This window comes from Nannobrachium achirus (assembly GCF_963921795.1).
Source record: "Nannobrachium achirus genome assembly, chromosome: 14".
Taxonomy (NCBI): domain Eukaryota; kingdom Metazoa; phylum Chordata; class Actinopteri; order Myctophiformes; family Myctophidae; genus Nannobrachium; species Nannobrachium achirus.
This window is the reverse complement of record NC_137821.1, coordinates 64,552,019-64,572,534: the sequence shown is the minus strand read 5'-3', so window position 1 is coordinate 64,572,534 and position 20,516 is coordinate 64,552,019. Positions and strand designations below refer to the sequence as shown.

Below are 20,516 nucleotides of genomic sequence, written 5' to 3'. Positions count from 1 at the left end.
TAGGATACAACAGCAGACTGGCTGCACTACACTTATGAATTCAAAGGCTGCAAGTCTTAACTGAAGTTAAAGTAACATTGCCGTCCATCCAAAGGCCAGGATAGTTATAATGGGGAAGACCATTATTTTAAAATAATCCATTATATATCTCATAATAAGATAAAACTCTGCCTTTACCTTTCAGGTTAACCTTCTTCTCCCAGACTATCTCGTCAGGTCCCAGCAGTTTCAATGGGATGACTTCTGCATTGAGATCAATCGTCACCTCAAAAGTTGGATGGAAATTTGGTCCAAAGTTGTGACGATATTTAGCATCCTGAAAACATACACATAGTTGTAGTAGAAAAAAGCAAAACGGTGTTCAGTGTAGAACTTGAATGTCTGAAAAATGCCAGATCAGAACCACTGCCTCCAATTATTTGCATGGGCCTGTTATAGCGCCACCAGGAGGCTGATTTGTGCAAAACACATTTTTGGACAGAACTCCTACAGATTTTGTCCAAAAATCACACAAACCGGTACACAATATTTCAGATTTTTCATATTCCATCCTGATTGAATAAGATTGGCTTCCAAAGTTTGCAAGAGTGCTCCCTTTTGAACAAAATGTCTAAAATCATGAACACAGAGTGCGATTTCTGTGAAATTCTGCAACCACATTCCCACTATGTTGAGGAAAAAATGCCACCTCAAAATGTTCAAATCAGCCTCATGGTGGCGCTATAACAGGCCGATTCGTGTTTTTCTCAATAACTCCACCGATCAGTATAAAACCTTTTATGTGCACTCCCTTGAGGCCAATGGAAAAACCATTGCCCTGCATTATTCAGATCTGCTTTTTATAGTGCCGACTTATGTAAAACAATTTTTTTTTATATTACTCCTTTAGATTTGTTCCAAAAATCACACAAATCAGTACACAGTATCTCTATAGTCAATAACAAAAAAACTGCTCCTGGGACGTATCCTCAGTGATATAGCCAGGCCAGGAATTTCGTCATTTTAGGGGCAAGGCCACTTGGCCTTTGGTGTTGTCAAATATTTGAGGGCACAAAGGCCAAGTGCTAGGGCAGAAGGCCATCCATTAAAACAGTGATTTTAAGTCCAAGTCATAATTAATTTTGCTTAAATAATAGTATAAGTAGAATAGTAGTATAGTGTAAACAAAAACTGTTGACATTTTAGTCTAGTTTTAGTCATCATGACAATTATTTTACCCCTTTATTGGACAAAGATTGCCATGTACTCATAATTATTTCACACAGCATTTCCTCATCATTTTGATGAAAAAAACAAACAAACAAAAAAAAACAATTTTAGGAATACAGTACAAGACAACGCCTGTCCTGGTTATATAACCAATGTCTAGTTCAACCAACTGATCTCAGTACATTACAGTAGTACAGTACTACAGTACAGTAAGACAACACCAGGCAGTAAAAAATGTCCAGTTCATCCAACTGAACCCACAACCCAGTAGCCACCGCCTAACATTACTAAACAACACCTGCAGAAGTTGCAGTATGGACCAGTATGGACTATGGATTTAACATTGTTTGTATGGATTCGGTTTGGCTAATGCTCGAGTTCAGGTACGTGTACACAGCCGACCAACTTGTTGTTCACTCACATTCTCTCTCCACACATCTGGGATTATTTCCATCACATCATCAGCTGGTTCCCTGTTTTAGCCTTATTATTCCTTTATTTTGTCGCGTGTTGGACGTAGGCTTGATAACGAACATGTTGCAAACATGCTCCATGCCTCTGTGACAGATAAACATCGTCGCCTAGTAGTTTAATAACTTTCACTGCTGTGAGCGCAGCAGCCAGCATTCTCTCTCTCTCTCTCTCTCTCTCTCTCTCTCTCTCTCTCTCTCTCTCTCTCTCCCAGTCTTTATTTTGTAGTTCTATGTTTTTGTCTCCTCTTTATTCCTCAATGAAATTGTGAACTGCTGTGGGCGCTTGTCGGGGCACTGGGGCACCACGGCCACTGTGGCCGTTTGAGCATGTCATTTTTCGAGGGGCACACGGCCAAAGAGAGGGGCAACGACGGCCATGGCAGTCGTGGCCGCCGTGAAATTCCTGCCCTGGATATAGGCCAAGCTCATCGGGGTTTCGGATCTCGCAAAATCATACCCTCACTTGGGTGACCCAGCCAGGGTTGATCAAGTCCCGATTTACGTCCCAGTATCGACCCACTATCAGTCCCACTAGGGAAAGACAGGACCATTCACTCCACTGCTCTGAAACTACTCTTCCGAGACTGGGAGAGGAAATCTGGCACATGGAGGGACTAGGCTCTGTGGATTGACTCCTGTCCAGGCCAGGGGCATAGTTCTGCCGATTTAAAATGACTCCAATACGGAACTAAAACTTCCTATGTTTGGCCGCTAGTTGCGCTGTTTCCCCCCCCCGGCCGATCGCAAAAAGAATTGCCCTCCATTGGATGCCATTCATTTTCCCCTTTCGTTTTCTAACCTTAATTAACATTTTCATGAATACTGTATGGTTCCTATGGCTAGTTAAAAATTGCCTTTCAATCACCATCATATTCGTTTTGGCGAAATGTGGTCCAATGTATTTTAAAATAAATTATAAAGTTGCGGGGGGGCGTGGCCAACTAAACTGATACCAGCCGGCTGTGTTCTTCTCCAAGGGGTAGAAAGGGCCATTGCGCTGCATAGAAACCAATGGCTTTGCTTCGTCCATATTTTTCTACAGTCTATGGTCCGGGCCCCTCCTATGTCTCACCAGGTCCAGGACCTGTGCGTTGCACCAGACTTCAGCCCCAGACATTTCACTCAGGAATGGTGGATTCTTGAGCTGCAATGGTACTGCAGGCTCCACCTCGCCCAACGGTGGTGTGGTGTCAACTGATCTGTCCGATATATTATAAGATCCTAATTGGCTTACATTGGCTTCTTAAGTTTGCAGGATTGGTCCGTTTTGAACAAAATGCCTCAAATCATAAACGCAGCTTGTGATTTCCATGCAATTTTGCACGCACATTCTCAATAGGGAATAGAACAAATGCCACCCTTTTCACATTGGCCTGTTATAGGCATTATCCATACCATGTGATGCTGTTATCTGAAAAGTGGGCCATTGTGTCACTGATCTGCTGGGCACAAGGGCACAAGGCCATGTCCTTCATGGTCTCCATGAAATGTCATTATTATGTTTCCCCGACGTGTTTATGATGATGAAAACTTTATTTCAGACACAAAGGTCCATAAAAACATACATACAAAAAACAAACAAACATTACAGAGGTATACAGTTCCAGACTGTTTTCATTCATTTAAAATACATATAAACATTGCCTCCAGTGTTTCCAGAAGCACGAAGTAAACCTTGTATCACTCTGTGTGATCTCTGTCAAGGCCTTGATTATTTCATTCTTTGATTTTATATGTCTACACATAAATTTGAACATAACATTCCTCAGAACAGCATTGAAGGTTTGTACATTGCAAGTCACAAACATTTCACTTGCACTTGTCCATCTTGGGAGTTTCAGAAATATTCTAAAGGCATCATTATATGCCACCTGAAGTTTCTTCATTTTAGCACTGCTGTAGCGGCACCACAAGTGGGCTGTATATAAAGGAGTGCAATATGTTTTAAAAAGTGCTATTTTTACATCTGGTGTACACATGTGAAACTTACGAGCCAGCATGTTGGCTTGTCCATAATATTTACAACACTGGCGCTGTGCATCGTCATCATCACATAGATCATCTCTAATGAAGTGACCCAGATATTTAAACTTTTTAACCACCTCTAAAACTTCACCAGCCAACGAGAAGAAGGGAAAGGTGAGCTTCTGATCGTCCTTTGTTCTAGTGATCATAACCACACTCTTTTTAGAGTTAAACTTAATATCAAACATTATGCCGTATTTTGAGCAGACCCAGAGTAGCTGCTGTAAGCCAGCACTGCATTGAGACAGCACTACTAAATCATCCGCATAAATCATATGGTTAATAAGGTTATCACCCACCACGCAACCAGTTTTACACTCTTTTAACTGTTTAGATAGGTCGTCCATGTATAAATTGAATAGTACAGGCGACAAAATTCCACCTTGGCGAACTCCATTGGTCACCAGAAAAGGAGTGGACATACACGTGACGTTCCCCACTTAGCCTGCATATTTTGGTGTGAATACCAAAACTGCAGGATCCTAATTAAGTATAAGGGAACACCACACTCTCGCAGCTTTATAAACAGTTTACCGTGATTGATGCGATCAAATGCTTGGGATGCATCTAAAAAACATATAAATATGGTACTGTAACGGCTTCCCTGTTGATATGATACCTTGATCTACTTCATATGAAGTATCAGAACATTGAGGTGTTGATGTGTTATACCTTGGGATCTCTTCATATGAAGTATCAGAACATTGAGATGTGAGGTTGTAGTATTGATGTGATACCTTGGGATCTACTTCATATGAAGGATCAGAGCATTGCAGACTGTAGCGCTGGCTCACTGTAAGATCACATTCAGACGTGGTCTGGAGTCGTTCATCCCCAGGAGGTTGTTTCATCATCACCTACAATGACACAAACATGTTGTTTTATAAAACCTACAATAACACAAAACATCTTTGACAAGGGTTCAATCATAATGATTATTCAGGCTATAAATAAAAACTTGTATTTTTGTCAAAAGTGCTCACACCTATAGACTAGCCTCTTGTCTTTTCAAAATCTGTATCATGTTTAGTATAAATGTATCCAATGTCACAGAGATGCTAGCTATTAAACAAATAACACTGTACCTCTTTAAGATCCACATTGTCCGGCAGCAGGAATACATTTAGTATCCGTCCCTCACGTCCCGGTGGACAAAGGAAGAGCAGAACCTGAGCACGTTTTGACATTTTGAAGAAGTCCCAAATCTTCTCCAGGATCCCAAAGGTAGACAGGTGGGTCACATTTACAAAGACATGAGTCTGGGTCACTCTCAGTGGTTCTAAGAGTTCCACCCCCTCATCTGTGATGTGGGCCACACACAGATCACCTGTGGAAAGGTTTTGAAACATTAAAGAATGGTTATGAGTTAGCACAAGAAACAGAAGAGTTCTATCCCATGCCTAAACAAACTTAGTCCAACAGTAACACAACTCCATGACACTGCTCACATCTCAAATATAAAAGTCCACAATGAATTTTAAAATAATAGTGTCTCCTAAATTGAGTTGTTTTACTTTTTTATACAATCAACATTAGCATATTCACATGTGCATGTCCAGGTCTTGCTGGAGGACACGTTGAGTGACTCACCAGGTGTGATGTCACAGTGTGGCAGGCCTAGCTGGCAGACACACTTCTGAGGACACTGGATGTCAAACAGAGGACCTGCAGGAATCCTTCCTGTTGACTGGAGACATCTTTCCTCCCACTGAACAGTCCAGTAGACCACTTCCCCTTTGCCTGTGGTTACAAACACCAACCCTGTCGCTTTGCACTGGAACAGCCCCGCCCCGGGGAAATTGGAACTGTGACACAAAACAACAAGTTTTATTGAGCTAATAATGTGTGCTTATGAGTGTGTGTGCTTAAGAGTGCGTATGTGTGTGTGTGTGTGTGTGTGTGTGTGTGCGCGCGCGCGTGCGTGCGTGCGTGCGTGCGTGCGTGCGTGCGTGCGTGCATGCGTTTGTGTGTGACCAACAGACTAAACATGTGGACATGTGGTCAGCCATCCCATATAGAGTTTATAGCATGTCTAAACATAATCCTGAAAGTCCACCACTATTGCAACGCCATTCTCAAGACGAACTTTTCCAGAAAAGCTAGACAGCTTAAGGACAGGCCGTCCAACGGCAGGCACTAGGAAGCCTGTCACAGCAGGGGAAGGGCTTTATCCGCCACTTTCAAATAGCGAACTACGAGCGGTATCAGTGGCTCACAGACTGGCTCCGAGACGCACTGCAAACTGTTCTGCTGGGAATGCTTATTATTTGCAACTGATCAATTTGGTGTTTGGAGCCACACTGGGTATGCAAACTTGAGTTGTCTAACTAAGGCAGCAACGAGGCAACGAGACACCAAGCCACGACAGGTCACTTACAAGCAACGGTGCTTTTGAAAACGTTTAGGGACACCCGAGTGGATCTACAGCTCAACGAACAAGCGCGCTGGACAACAGAGCTGCCCAATGAAAGGGTGAAGAAAAATAGAGAGATATTGAACAAATTGATTAATTGTGTTCTGTTTTTGGGTAAGCAGGAACTTTCATTTAGGGGACACGATGAAAGCGCTGAGTCCACAAACAAAGGAAACTACGCAGAGCTTCTTTCCTTTCTTGCTGAAAACAACAACGAAGAGTTACAATATCATCTGTCCACTAACAAAGTGTTCACTGGAACTTCGGGCAAAATACAAAATGACCTGATTTATGCTATTGCTGAAGTGATGGGGGAAGAAATACAAATGGAGATTAAAAAACTCCCTTTGTTGCTGTTATGGTGGACGAGACATCAAGCACAGCTGTCATTCGTCCTGCGTTATGTCACAGACCGGTGTCAAGGAGCGATTTATCCGATTTGAAGATGTGTCAAGTGGTAAGCGAGCCGATGACATTTCCGCTCTTATGTTCCGTTTCTTGGAGGAAAAGGAATGTAGTCTGGATAAAGTTGTGGCACAGTGTTTTGATGGCGCAGCAGTCATGACATCTAGACTGAATGAGGTGCAGGCTAAAATAAAGGAGAGGGTGCCTATGGCCTTAATCATTCACTGCTATGCACATCGATTACATTTAGTACTGACTCAAGGAGCCTCAGGGCTCTATTATGATCCAGGTCTTATGCCTTATGCCTTAACTTCTTTGCCTTTTTTTACTATATAGACATATTTTTTTTAAATATATAGCTGATCTGCAAGCTCACAACGTGCAGATGTAGATCAGCATTTGAAGTATTTAAAAATGTTTTTCAAAATAGTAAAAAAAAAGGCAAAGAATTTAAGGCATAAGGCATAAGACCTGGATCATAATAGAGCCCTCAAAGCTTAAAGAAAGCAAAATCTTCTTTGCCAACCTCAAAGGCCTGGCAGCTTTTTTCTCACGATCCCCTAAGCGCACACAACTGCTGGATGACATCTGCAAGCGCTGTCTTCCTAATGTTGCACCAACGAGGTGGCAATATGCGTCCAGATTGGTCAATGCCGTCTTTGAGAAGAGAGTTGCCCTAAAGGAGCTGTTTGACCACATACTGGAGCATCACAAGGAGTATGAAGGGGATACTCTGCTCGCCGATGATGGATTTAATTCATGTCTGAATGATTTTGAGTTTTAATTTTTGCTTGACACATTCAATTGGATTTTTGATTATTCTGACACGCAGTTTTGTGACACAATTGAGCGGGAGAGGAGCTGGTTCGGTGAAATCTACGATGCCACAGCGCACATCTGTCATCCCAGCGCACGCAGAGGCCCAGGGGACCATCACACACACTACCAACAACTCCACAGCAATATTCTGGACAACCTTCTTTGCCAGTTACGAAACAGGTTTAAAGACCACAAAAAATTAATGTTTCTCTCCCTCCTGGACCCCCAGCACTTTCAGGCATACCAGAAAAAAATCCCGCAAACAGCCTTCTCCAGTTTAACAGAGTGTCATGGAACACTGTTCGATCTATCAAAGCTAAAAACAGAACTGACTGCAATGTATGCCATGACTGATTTTGAAGGGAAAGGGAAAGTCCCTTGATTTCCTTAAGCAGAAAGATCTGATTGATCCCATGAGGCAACTCTACACACTGGCATGTGTGGCAGTGACCATCCCTGTGTCCACGGCTTCAGTCGAGCGGTCATTCTCTGCTTTAAAGCGAATCAAAACGTATTTGAGAAATACTACTGGACAGGCACGACTTTCGGCATTAGCCTCCATGTCGATAGAAAGGGAACTATTGCTGGAACTGAAACTCAAAGATAGACTGTATGACAGAGTCACTGACGTGTTCTTGAGGAAAGAAAGGAGGAGGATTTTGTGTTCAAATAATCAGACTTGGTGAGTAGGCATACAAAGCTTTTTTTATGTAAAGAAAACAACTTATTTGCAACTTATTTGCTATTTTATTTTGTTAATATATAGGCTATTTAACTCATTTGCTTTTTCGCCTCATTTAGTTTTCTTTGAGGAAGCCACTGATAATTTACACTCACAAGCAAACTTGTTCTATTGTGCAGTGCATGCAGCATGCCTGCATGTTACCCTGTGTTCTATTAAGCCACGCTGTGGATTGTGAAAATGTTTAAATAGTAGGCTACGTTGATTATTAAATAATACAAATAATAACGCGTGGTGCGCTGTGCTGCGCTGCGCTAGACGTCCGCAACATGACGTCTGACAGTGACTCGCTCATTCTGCATTTCTGCTCCTGGAAAATAGCAGATCTACAAGCTCACAATGCATCGCGGATGCGAGGCGTTGTGAGCTTGTAGATCAGCCACTTTTGTCACGGAACACACCGCGATGAAGCATAAAAGCCAGGATTTACTTGAGTGATGTGATGTGTTGAACGGACAGACGGACAAGGCTGGCACAGTGCACTGCGACTGCACACAACAGCGCCGAAAAATAAACCTCCAATGCAAGGTAAAGTAGTGGGAAAACAAGCTAGGAGTTCCATTCAGCGGCACGCCACTTCCAAACAAACCACAACAACACGTTTACCTCAGTGTGGGACTTTTCTCCATGCTCAGAGTTTTGTCTCTCTGGCTGCAGCATTAGTGCGAGCAGCACACGCACACACACACACACGCACACACACACACGCGCACACACACACACACACACACACACACACACACACACACACACACACACACACACACACACACACACACACACAGGAGTTGTACGTTCCGTGTATCATCAGAGAGAGTGCATGATGCATGTCATAGGTTGGCAGAGGCTATATCAACAATTATGTCCGACCCGAATCGACGTTCGACAATTAATTATGAAAATGCGTCCGTTCCAAGCCCGAGCCCGTCGGGCTTGTCGGGCCCCACAGGTTTTCAGTCGGGTATCCCAGCTCTAGTGCACACGCACACACACGCACACGCACACACACACACACACACACACACACACACACACACACACACACACACACAAACACTTTTGATTGTAACTTGAGAAAAAGATTGGGTTATTACTGGCCTATTACACAATGTGCCTATTACACTGTAAAAATATTGTTTTTGTTTCAAATCATAAAGTAAGCATCTCATTTAATAAATAAAGAGCTGTGAGTAAAATAAAAATGTGTTGTTTACTTGAAAAGAGATCATTCACAAAAACGTCTTATTCTGAGAGGGCTTGGTTTTGGTGAAACAAGTTTTCAAATGGCTATAACTAAAGAAATGTACATGATAAAAACATATTGTTTTTCTTGGGAAACTAGAAGTTATCCTCTTTCATCTGGGCCATGGCATGACATAGTCATCATTAGTCAGAATTAAAATAAAAATGGTAAATGTGGTAAAAAAAAAAATGAAAATGCTTGGCAGCATAGCTTGATAGTTGACTTTTAATGGTGGCAGTCAATACAACTTTATAGACTAATCCCTTAAAATACTTTTTACAGTTTTGACAGTATCCAAGTGAACTTAAAGCTGGTAGCTTAATGCGAATGTATTTATTTTAAATGCTTTGGAAATATTAATATAACTCTGTTGTACTCAAGTCTATGTTTAAGGTGACATAAATGAAGTGTCAGCGTTAGTTTATGCAGGACATGGGAGTCAAGTTGCTGCTCAGCTGTAGTCAGATGTCAGTCAGCTCTGTTCTCATACCTCATTAACATATCTCCTGGTCACATGACTGCCATACTCCAATCAAAGCTCTCAATCAGTAGGGAAGGCTCCTTTAAATACGGCTTGCTTCTCTACCAATGCTTGGTTTCCGAAGCTTCGGAATCGTTTGCTGCTTGCTGCCTCCTCCACTCCAGCTTCCACCTATTTGCACGATCAGTCTGGCTTAGCTCAAATACTTGGAGGTTTGACCCAAAAGAAATTGCAATAGTAATGGTTCATGTTTTTTTATGATCCTTAGGATCATCCAAATAACATTAATACTATACAGGGGAAAAAAAGACCCCCCAAAACATCTTCTTTAAGTAGCATGTGAGGGGGTCTAACTAGGGGTTTTTCATGATCCTGAATCCATTGCAAACATTTGTTTTGCACAAAAAACATTCGTCGGGTTAAAAACGGACACCACAAAACGGAACTGACCCCAGAAAAGTGATGACTCATCACTAATCCATAGTTTTGTGTCGTCCGTTTTTAGCCAGAGGAATGTTTTTTGTGCAAAACAAATGCTTGCAATGGTTTCAGGATCATGAAAAACCCCTAGTTAGACCCCTCATCTGCTACTTAAAGAAGATGTTATGGGGGGGCTTTTTTCCTGTATTGTAAGTGAATGGACCCAAACTTGAACCCCCTGAAATCACCTTGATCCACTAAATATATAATTCACAACTTTTAACATGTTTTTTGGATGACCCTAAGGATCATAAAAAACCTTGAACCATTACTAATTTATTTTGGGTCAGGCCCTTTTTAGCTTAGATTGACTGGCCTAGTTACATGACATGTGGTTAAGCTCAAGTACTGTGATCTTGACTAAGTTTCATGTCAATGTTGTTAAGCTCAATACTGTGATTTTTTTGTACTATGTTACATGTCATGGTTATTGCTATTATTTTTCTATTGTATCCCTATGGGGGGTATTGCTTTGTGTTCCCTGGTTTTGCTTCGCATGCACAGAAAAGCTTGCACAAAATTCAGGGAACATCTCCGAACGCGGAGCCCTTTAAACGCCAAGATTAACTGTATTCCATTTATGCAATAAATGGTTAAATCGTGACGTAAATGTTCCTGCCTAAACTATGTTTAAGCTTGAAAAAGCCCTGCTGGGTAAACAGTGGTGGAAAAAGTACTCAGATGTTTTACTTGAGTAAAAGTACCAATACTGCAATGTAGAAATACTCCGTTACAAGTAAAAGTCTTGAATTCAAAATGTACTTGAGTAAAAGTACAAAAGTATTGGCATCAAAATGTACTTAAATTACCAAAAGTAAAAGTACAAAATGTTTTGAAAATAGCAGATCTACAAGCTCACAATGCGTCGCATCATAGCCAAGGTATAAAATAGGGCTAAAGTTGATTAATGTATGTTTTATAATACAATCATTTATATCTGCAAAGTAAAGTTTTCAAATAAATGTAGTAGAGTAAAAGTACAATATCCCAGATGTAGTGGAGTAGAAGTAAAAGTATTGGAAATTGGAAACACTCAAGTAAAGTACAAATACCTCAAAAGTGTACTTAAGTACAGTACTTGAGTAAATGTACTTAGTTACTTTACACCACTGTGGGCGAAACGTTGTGTGGTTGAGAAATAAAGAAAAGACGGGAGAGCATAATAACGTGTGCGGTTTACTTTTGGATCCAGCACCATATAAAAAGTCTAGGGGATGTGCACTGGTTTAGACTGACTGTGTTAATTGGTTGACTGTTCTGTGTTTAGAATGACTGAGCTGTATTGATTGGTTGACTGTACTGTGATTAGACTGACCTGTATTGATTGGTTGACTGTTCTGTGTTTAGACTGACCTGTATTGATTGGTTGACTGTTCTGTGTTTAGACTGACCTGTATTGATCGGTTGACTGCACTGTTTGCACGCTGGGATCAAAATGGCTCTGAAAGACACAAAGCAGACAGGAAACAATCAGAGACTTTCCTGTTGTTCAGTGTGATTGTTCTGTAGAGGTTCTAGTGGTGTTCAGTGTGATTGTTCTATAGAGGTTCTAGTGGTGTTCAGTGTGATTGTTCTGTAAAGGTTCTAGTGGTGTTCAGTGTGATTGTTCTGTAGAGGTTCTAGTGGTGTTCAGTGCGATTGCTCTGTAGAGGAGATGGTTCTACTCACAATGTCCATGTTGGAATGATGGACATCGTCAGAGAAGAGTCTAGAAACACACACACACACATACACACACACACACACACACACACACACACACACACACACACACACACACACACACACACACACAGACAGACAGACAGACAGACAGACAGACAGACAGACAGACAATTTATTAAGCATATGTTATTGTTTTTCTTTGAACAATGATGGAGCTACATTAACCTGAATCTTCTAGGCTGAAATAAAAACATCTCCTTATGAAAATACATTTGATATCATAGTAGTTATAAAAGTTATAAAAACTAGAGCTGTCAGTCGATTAAAATATTTAATCCGATTAATCACATGATTGTTTGTAGTTAATTGCGCGATTAATCGCAAATTAATCGCATATTTTGTATCTGTTCTAAATCTACCTTAAACAGATATTAACAGTTTTACTGCCAGATGTTATTATTTATTTATTGGGTCCGGTGCCAGCAAAAAGCAGCTTACCTTTGCGACATTATAGAAAAACTAGAAAAGAAAATTTCTAAGAAATTTCAAGTGTGCCTGCAGCTCGCTAAGTCTGTGCAACCTTTTGTAGCGGTTGGTGTTAGCATTAGCGTTACATTTTTCAACATTAGCATTTTTAGCATAAGCTTTAACATTATGGTTCTTCATATGACACCACCCACATGTCTGTACGACAAACGGTTCACGAGATAAACGGTCACTTCCTGTTTGGAGAGGGGCACTTCCTGTTTGGCGAAATAGGCCACAATTAAAGTTAAGGACTCTTAATCAAGTCATATGGTTCCACCCACGCGTCTGTACGTCAAACGGTTCACGAGATAAAGGGTCACTTCCTGTTTGGTGAGGGGAACTTCCTGTTTGGCGAAATAGGCCCCAATTAAGGTTAAGGACTCTTAATCTTGTCATTTGACGCAACCCACGCGTCTGTACGACAAACGGTTCACGAGATCAAGGGTCACTTCCTGTTAGGTGAGGGGCACTTCATGTTTGGCGAAATAGGCCCCAATTAAGGTTAAGGACTCTTAATCTTGTCATTTGACGCAACCCGCGCGTCTGTACGACAAACAGTTCACAAGATCAAGGGTCACTTCCTGTTTGGTGAGGGGCACTTCCTGTTTGGCGAAATAGGCCCCAATTAAGGTTAAGGACTCTTAATCTTGTCATTTGACACAACCCTCGCGTCAGTACGACAAACGGTTCACGAGATCAAGGGTCACTTCCTGTTTGGTGAGGGGCACTTCCTGTTTGGCGAAATAGGACCCAATTAAGGTTAAGGACTCTTAATCAAGTCATTTGATGCCATCCACGTGTCTGTACGACAAACGGTTCACGAGGTAAAGGGTCACTTCCTGTTTGGTGAGGGGCACTTCCTGTTTGGCGAAATAGGCCCCAATTGAGGTCAAGGACTCTTAATCAAGTCATATGAAACCATCCACGCATCTGTACGACAAATGGTTCATGAGATGTAGAGGCACTTCCTGTTTGGCGAAGGGCACTTCCTGTTACAGAGGGGGCAGGGGTTAATCAATTACAGCTCATCCCTATTGGCCGAAAAAATACCAAAGTTGTGTGTGCATTTTAAAGATTAAATCACGTTGCTAGGCAAAAGTATGGCAGAGTTATGTGGCGCCAAAGTTTCTGGTTTTTTTTCGGAGTCCCCCATTCAAAGTCAATGGGGGTTTTTGAGCGTAGTTTTTTACGAATTACGTTGCCATGGTTGCGCGGATCGGAAAGAAAAGTAATAGCACACCATTCCCGGCCGAGCCGCACATTTTGATGTATATATTGCGGGGGTGGCGTAAATCGTGCGGCAGTTATTACGTGCCGAAATTTCCCCCATTCTAAGTCAATGGGGTTTTTGGCGTCGTTTTTTGCGAATTACGTCGCAATGGTAACGTGGATCGTAAAGAAAAGTAATAGCACCCCATTCCCGGCCGAGCCGCACGTTTTGATGTATATATTGCGGCGGTGGCGTAAATCGTGCGGCAGTTATTACGTGCCGAAATTTGCAAGAACATGACCGACTTACCGACCGACCGACTGACTTAAGTATGGCGGATTACAATAAGTGTTTTGCCATGCATTGCATGGCAGGCACACTTAATAATTCGTTTTATTTTTTTGTTTTTTTTTTATTATTATATTATGTACTTTGGTCATACTGGCAGCAGAGGGCAGCCTCATGCAAGAATTAATGTGAATTGGGCCGCTTCGCCTGCCATACATTCAGACCACTGAATCGCTTCAGAGCAACAGATCCAGAGAAAACAACAAACGTCAAACGGGAACGTCCGTAGCAGGGAGTAGACAAATACTTGCTTTATGCAAATGCAGCATATTTATTATTATTTGAAATAACAACAAATACTGTCCATAATAGGCCTAACAAACATATAACTTGAGAAAATATCTGCTTCCATTACGACAGATTAATAGTGAAAGGACCACCGCTCATCGATGGGGGTGCATGCCTGAAGAAGGTCTATGACCAAAAGCTTGCACTTTATTTAACTGAAAATAAAGAACATGATTTTGCACACTTTTGAGTGTGCGGAGGCTCCCTTAAATCTTTCATTAGGACAGATTTAAAATAAACGTTTATACTTGGCATTCAATCACTAACCCCCGCATCCCTATTCTAAGGGGATATTCACCAAAAGTAGCAGAGTTACAAGCTCACTACAAGATGCTACAAGAGCTTGTAAATTGGCTATTTTTGGTGAAGAGAGTTGGCGTATGGAAAAATAACTCAAGTACAGTGCAACTCAGGGGTGTTTTATAAAGCAAACATGAGGCATTAGAGGGTCTAAAGTGGTTTAACTGAAGTAATATTGATACATTCTAAATATTATCAAAGTATTCTGAGGCACCCTGGACTGGTGTTATTGGGCGCCCTAGTTCACTATGAGAAAGTGAGAAACCCAGCTGTTATGTTATGATGTAGAGACACTGTGATGCCTCGTTGGAGATGTGTGGCACACAAGGCATAGTCAGCCAGACCTGCCGGATTTCAGCCAGATTTGGGCCAAACCTGTTTGCTATGTGGGTTCTCTGGCCATTGTTGCATGCATTTGGTGGTCACTGTTAGCGTGTTGGTGCGAGGGTCTGGGGAGCACTGTATAAAGGACATAGTCTACTATGTGCTCGTGTACAAGGTGGAGCGCTCCTGTTTCTTGGGAGCGTGTGTGTCTCTGGCTCGCGCTGTCTACAGATGTGCAGTTTCAATGCTTCGGTATTTGCTGCACGTGACGCCGTCAGCGGTAATATTGTAGTTGTGAATGTGGTTGTCTGCAAAAATCGCCGCCGTTTTGTCTGTCTCATACATTGAGTTATGGGGTCTCATACTACGACTAGCCCTGCTGCTTGTCGCATCTCACAGACACTGACTGTCTGTTGTGAATTCGCTTCCTCATCACCGAGGCTCCAACATCACTGCGTTAGTCGCAGGTTAAAAAAGAATATCGGCATTAAAAGGATTTTGAGTTAACTCGCTAAATTCGACACCTATAATACAAAATAATTAAATTCAGTTTGCATGTTGTCATAGGACGTCAAGACACAGTGAACAGGATGGATGAATGAACTAATTAAGTAATTCATTAATTCATTTGGTGATGAAAGGAAAGAGCTCGTAAGCACCTCCACACATACAACAGATACGATATCACAAAGGATAAAAACATTGTGGTTTTCTAAAAAGATCCTTAAACAAGAACCCACCTACAGTAAGTAAGCACACCTTAATCTGAATGAAGCACTATTTAAATATCTATACAGTGTGCCCGATGTACACCAGCTTTAAATATCTATTATTCAAACAGTGTGCCCGATGTGCACCAGATTTTAAAGTGCTTTTCTCTTTCTCAATTTTCACTTCACCTAAGATATCGATGCACCCACTATGTACCTGACCACTCCCCATTTATGACCAGCTCACCCATGGGTGCACAGATGGATGAAATGCTTTTTGTACTGAAAATTACAACTGCGTCAGGTGTCTCCCAGGACTCTAGAGTTATACACAGCTGCATAATAGTTTATCAGGATTACCTTGTTAGGTTTGTCTCCTCTGGTCTCTCTGGTGAGTCTTCTGGTTGTGGTTCAGGTTGTGGTTCTGGTTGAACCACATCAACAATGCCGCACACAGATTGAGGTCTCTCTGGTGAGTCTTCTGCTTCTGGTCTCCATGGTGAGTCTTCAGGTCTCTCTGGTGAGTCTTCTGGTCTCTGTGGTGAGTCTTCTGGTCTCTGTGGTGAGTCTTCTGGTCTCTGTGGTGAGTCTTCTGGTCTCTGTGGTGAGTCTTCTGGTCTCTGTGGTGAGTCTTCAGGTTCAGGTCTCTGTGGTGAGTCTTCTGGTCTCTGTGGTGAGTCTTCTGGTCTCTGTGGTGAGTCTTCAGGTTCTGGTCTCTCTGGTGAGTCTTCTGCTTCTGGACTCCATGGTGAGTCTTCTGCTTCTGGACTCCATGGTGAGTCTTCTGGTCTCTGTGGTGAGTCTTCTGCTTCTGGTTCAGGTTGTGGTTCTGGTTCAGGTTGTGGTTGTGGTGAGTCTTCTGGTCTCTGTGGTGAGTCTTCTGTTTCTAGGAGTTCTACTCCTGTCTGAAGGAAAGATGCTCCAACTGACATCCTGTTTATGAAGAAATAAATACTTAATTAATAACACAACCTGTGTGTGTGTGTGTGCGTGTGTGTGTGTGTGTGTGTGTGTGTGTGTGTGTGTGTGTGTGTGTGTGTGTGTGTGTGTGTGTGTTTGTGTGTGTGCGCGAGTGCGAGTGCGAGAGTGTGTGTGTGTGTGTGTGTGTGTGTGTGTGTGTGTGTGTGTATGTGTGTTTGTGTGTGTATGTGTGTGTGTGTGTGTGTGTGTGTGTGTGTGTGTGTGTGTGTGTGTGTGGGAGAGAGAGACATACACACAGAAAGAGACAGAGTGAGAGAGAGAGAGAGAGAGAGAGAGAGAGAGAGAGAGAGAGAGATAAAGGGATACACATTGTGTGTGTGTGTGTGTGTGTGTGTGTGTGTGTGTGTGTGTGTGTGTGTGTGTGTGTGTGTGTGTGTGTGTGTGTGGTTTGCGGGTGTGTGTGCGCGCGACTGTGCATGTGTGTGCGTGTGTGTTCCTCCATTCTACTTACTTCTCACACAGAGACACAGCAGACCCAATCGCAACCCAGAACCCAGCATAGAGAGGTTCAGTGAAGGTGTTCTGGAAGGTGTGCAGGTGGATCAGTGTCCCAGAGGACACTTTGTAGAAGGACAGAGTCCCAGCAGGACAGTCCACATACACTGCTGCTCTGTAGACTTCCTGACCCCTGTGATCCCCTGCTGCTCTTTTGAAGTCAGAGGGACGGACAGGAAGGAAAGTCTTCCTGTTATTGTGATAGACAGTGTAACTGTTACCATAGGGACCACCCTTACATTTCAGACTCCAGGATCTTTCATTCCATCCAAGCAGAGAGTTCAGACATCCTTTGCTGTTGATCCTTCTATAACTCACTGCTATTTCAACGTCTCCACTCCACTCCACCTCCCAGTAAGAGCGTCCAGTCAGACCCTCTGTACACAGAACCTGCTGCCATGCCTCAAACCTGTCAGGATGATCAGGATACTGAACCCCTCCTCCCTTCACCCGTGTCACCTCTCTGTTGTTCTCAGACAGAGAGAGTTCTCTGCATGCTGTGTTTGTGTCCAGTTTGAGTCGATGGAAATCTGATGAGAAAACAACAAAGTAAACATTAAAAACATCATCACTGACTGAGACACACACACACACACACGCACATGCACGCACAACCACGCACACACTCGCTGTCTCTCTCTCTCTCACACACACACACACACACACACACACACACACACACACACACACACACACACACACACACACACACACACACACACACACACACACACACACAGGGTTCTTTAAATAACCATTTATTTTAATGGTTCCATAAAGAAATCTTAACCTATTTAACCCTTCATCGACTGGTGTCTCCCTGGGCTCTGTACTTGGTCTGTTCAGTTTTCCCTCTACACCAAATGTTTGTCTAAAATAGCAGATCTACAAAACATTGCTCGTCTAGAATGTCACATCTCTACAATATCTACAAGCTCACAACGTGTCGCACTGTGACACGGTGTGAGCTTGTAGATCGGCTCTTTTTGGGAGCACACAGTGTAATCTCTAACCCGTAAACCTGACCTCTAAATGACCTCTAAACAGGCACGTGCAGAGAGGGGGCTTCACCTGCCCCTTTCCTCAAACCTTTTGTAAAAATGGCCTGCCCAACATCCCTGGCCCTCATCAATATGAACATTTGTCAAATAATTATCATTTCATTATCATTATATTATATGTGACCACGGCTGGTACATATTTACTTAAGGCCATCGACGACTCTTCTCCATCCAACACGGCTTTGGGCTGCCCTTTCTACCTCTGACCAGCTGATTCCCTGTCTCTTCAGCTCTGCCTCAGTGTCTCGTCTCCAGGTGTTTTTTAGGCCGCCCTCTCTTCTTCTTCCCCTGGGGATTCCAGGTCAGGGCCTGGCGTGTGGTACTGGTTGCTGGTTTTCTCAGGGTGTGACCGATCCATCCCCAGTTTCTTTTCAGAATCTTTTTCTCCACTGGCTCCTGTCTCCCTTTGCTCCAGAGTTCCTCATTTCGCCACCAGATCTTAAAAATGCGCTTCAGACAGCTGTTGATGAACGTCTGTATCTTCTGCAAAATATTTTTCGTCATCCTCCACGTCTCTGAATTGTAGAGAAGGATGGATTTGACTTGGAATTGAAGATCCGCACTTTAGTTGATATGGCTATTTCTTTTGAGGCCCAGATGTTTTTCAGGATGATGAAGGTTGCTCTAGCTTTACCTACTCTGGCCTTGACGTCACTGTCTGTACCGCCTTGATTGTCTAAAATGCTGCAGAGATAGGTAAAGGAGTCAACTTCCTGTATTGGTTCGTCACCTACTGTTATTGGTTAGGGTGTTTGTACAAAATTCCCCATCGCCAACTTCATTGTCTCCATTTAGAGCAGGCGTGCCTCAAACACCCTCTGATCAGGACCCATCTTGCACTTCTTTTATGTTTCAGCTCAGGATGAACGACACCAATTAAGATTAACCCTACCATTTATTGCAATGATATAATCAGTTATGCAATGATATTGCATCTTAGTTTGGCGATGTAGCTCTGCTGTGATAATCAAATGATCTGCTCGAACATGAGACATAATCTGATATATCACAATCCCCCAGAGCAAAGCATGATATACAGATTACATGCACATAACATTGAACCTTCAGTTGCATGATTTAAGAGATCACATCATAATCCATAGAACACAGAACAATCTGTAAACAATACATATGACATGAGTAGCTACATTTACAAGGAGGAGGACGGGGAGGTGGAGGGATTTTTTTTAACACATACAGCTGCACAACCAGTAGTAACAGCTAGAATGAACATAGAACAGGAAGTTGCTTAAATAGACAGCTTGAGATGCATTGTGGGTAAGAGGGTGTATGAGAATTAAGCTTGTAGCCAATGAGAATGAACATGAGGTGACGGACTGCTCTGTGAGAGTGTGAATGAATTAACTACTTAATGAAGAGGGGGTCCGGGGAGATAGCAACAACACATCCTGCCTTCCACAAATAAAAGAACTACCGCAGGCTCCATTTTAGCTAAGGCACCTGCTTTGGCACTCCTAGAGCAGATGATCACAGTTGTTGTAACTCCCATGACTTCTATGTGCAGCTACCAAGCCCCCAGAACATTGGGGGAGCTCTGAAGCACCATGCACATGGTGGCCATTTTGAGGTACTGCAGTTGGGGCCAGAAACATGAACGCGCATCTAGGCTTCTTTTTATTGACTGCCCGTTCATAGCGGAAGTGCTCGTTCATGAATTGGAGCCCCAGCGCGTCCATGAACACAAACTATGATGCAAAACGCGTCATATAGGCACCGCTACGTCGCGTTTTACTACGCGGAAGAAGGGGTGAAAACGCCTAATGCACTGGGTGAGCAACTCAATGCAAGTGGACAGGCGGGGATATCCGGTGTCCTCTCTATACTTCTTATAACTCTATGGCAGCTACACACAAACACAAGCATTTCAGAATGTGTTCTTCAGGAAGTGAGTTTGTTTCTGTCTTTAAAGTGCAATACTAGTTCATGTGCTAACAGATTATTGACTCAGACTTCATCTGTGTTTGGTAAAAAAAAAGATAGTTTTTGGTGACTACTTGATATGCCTAAATTATGTGGATAAGCTAACAGTAGCTCTCTGTTTGTGTGAGAGAAGGCTATGCTAATCTCTAAGCTAGTATGCTATGTGCTGCATTACATTTTGTATAGGATATGAATAGTTCATTGCTACACACAAACATAAGCATTTCAGAATGTGTTCTTGAGGAAGTGAGTTTGTTTCTGTCTTTAAAGTGCAATATTAGTTCATGTGCTAACCTCATCCTTACAGTAGCCTATGTATTATTTGTGATTGCAGATACCATTCATCAGTGCATGTTTGTGTCTGCCTACTACAAA

At 42.5% G+C, this 20,516-nt stretch overlaps 1 long non-coding RNA gene across 1 annotated transcript; it reads right to left on the bottom strand.

Annotated features, from left to right (window-relative positions):
- Positions 1 to 5,479: 5,479 nt before the first annotated feature.
- Positions 5,480 to 11,995, bottom strand: LOC308298302. The gene is made up of 3 exons (XR_013962697.1): positions 11,959 to 11,995; positions 11,682 to 11,731; positions 5,480 to 5,512 (listed from the first exon to the last, which is right to left on the bottom strand). It is a non-coding gene; the product is annotated as an uncharacterized lncRNA (long non-coding RNA).
- Between the last annotated feature and the right edge of the window lie 8,521 nt (positions 11,996 to 20,516).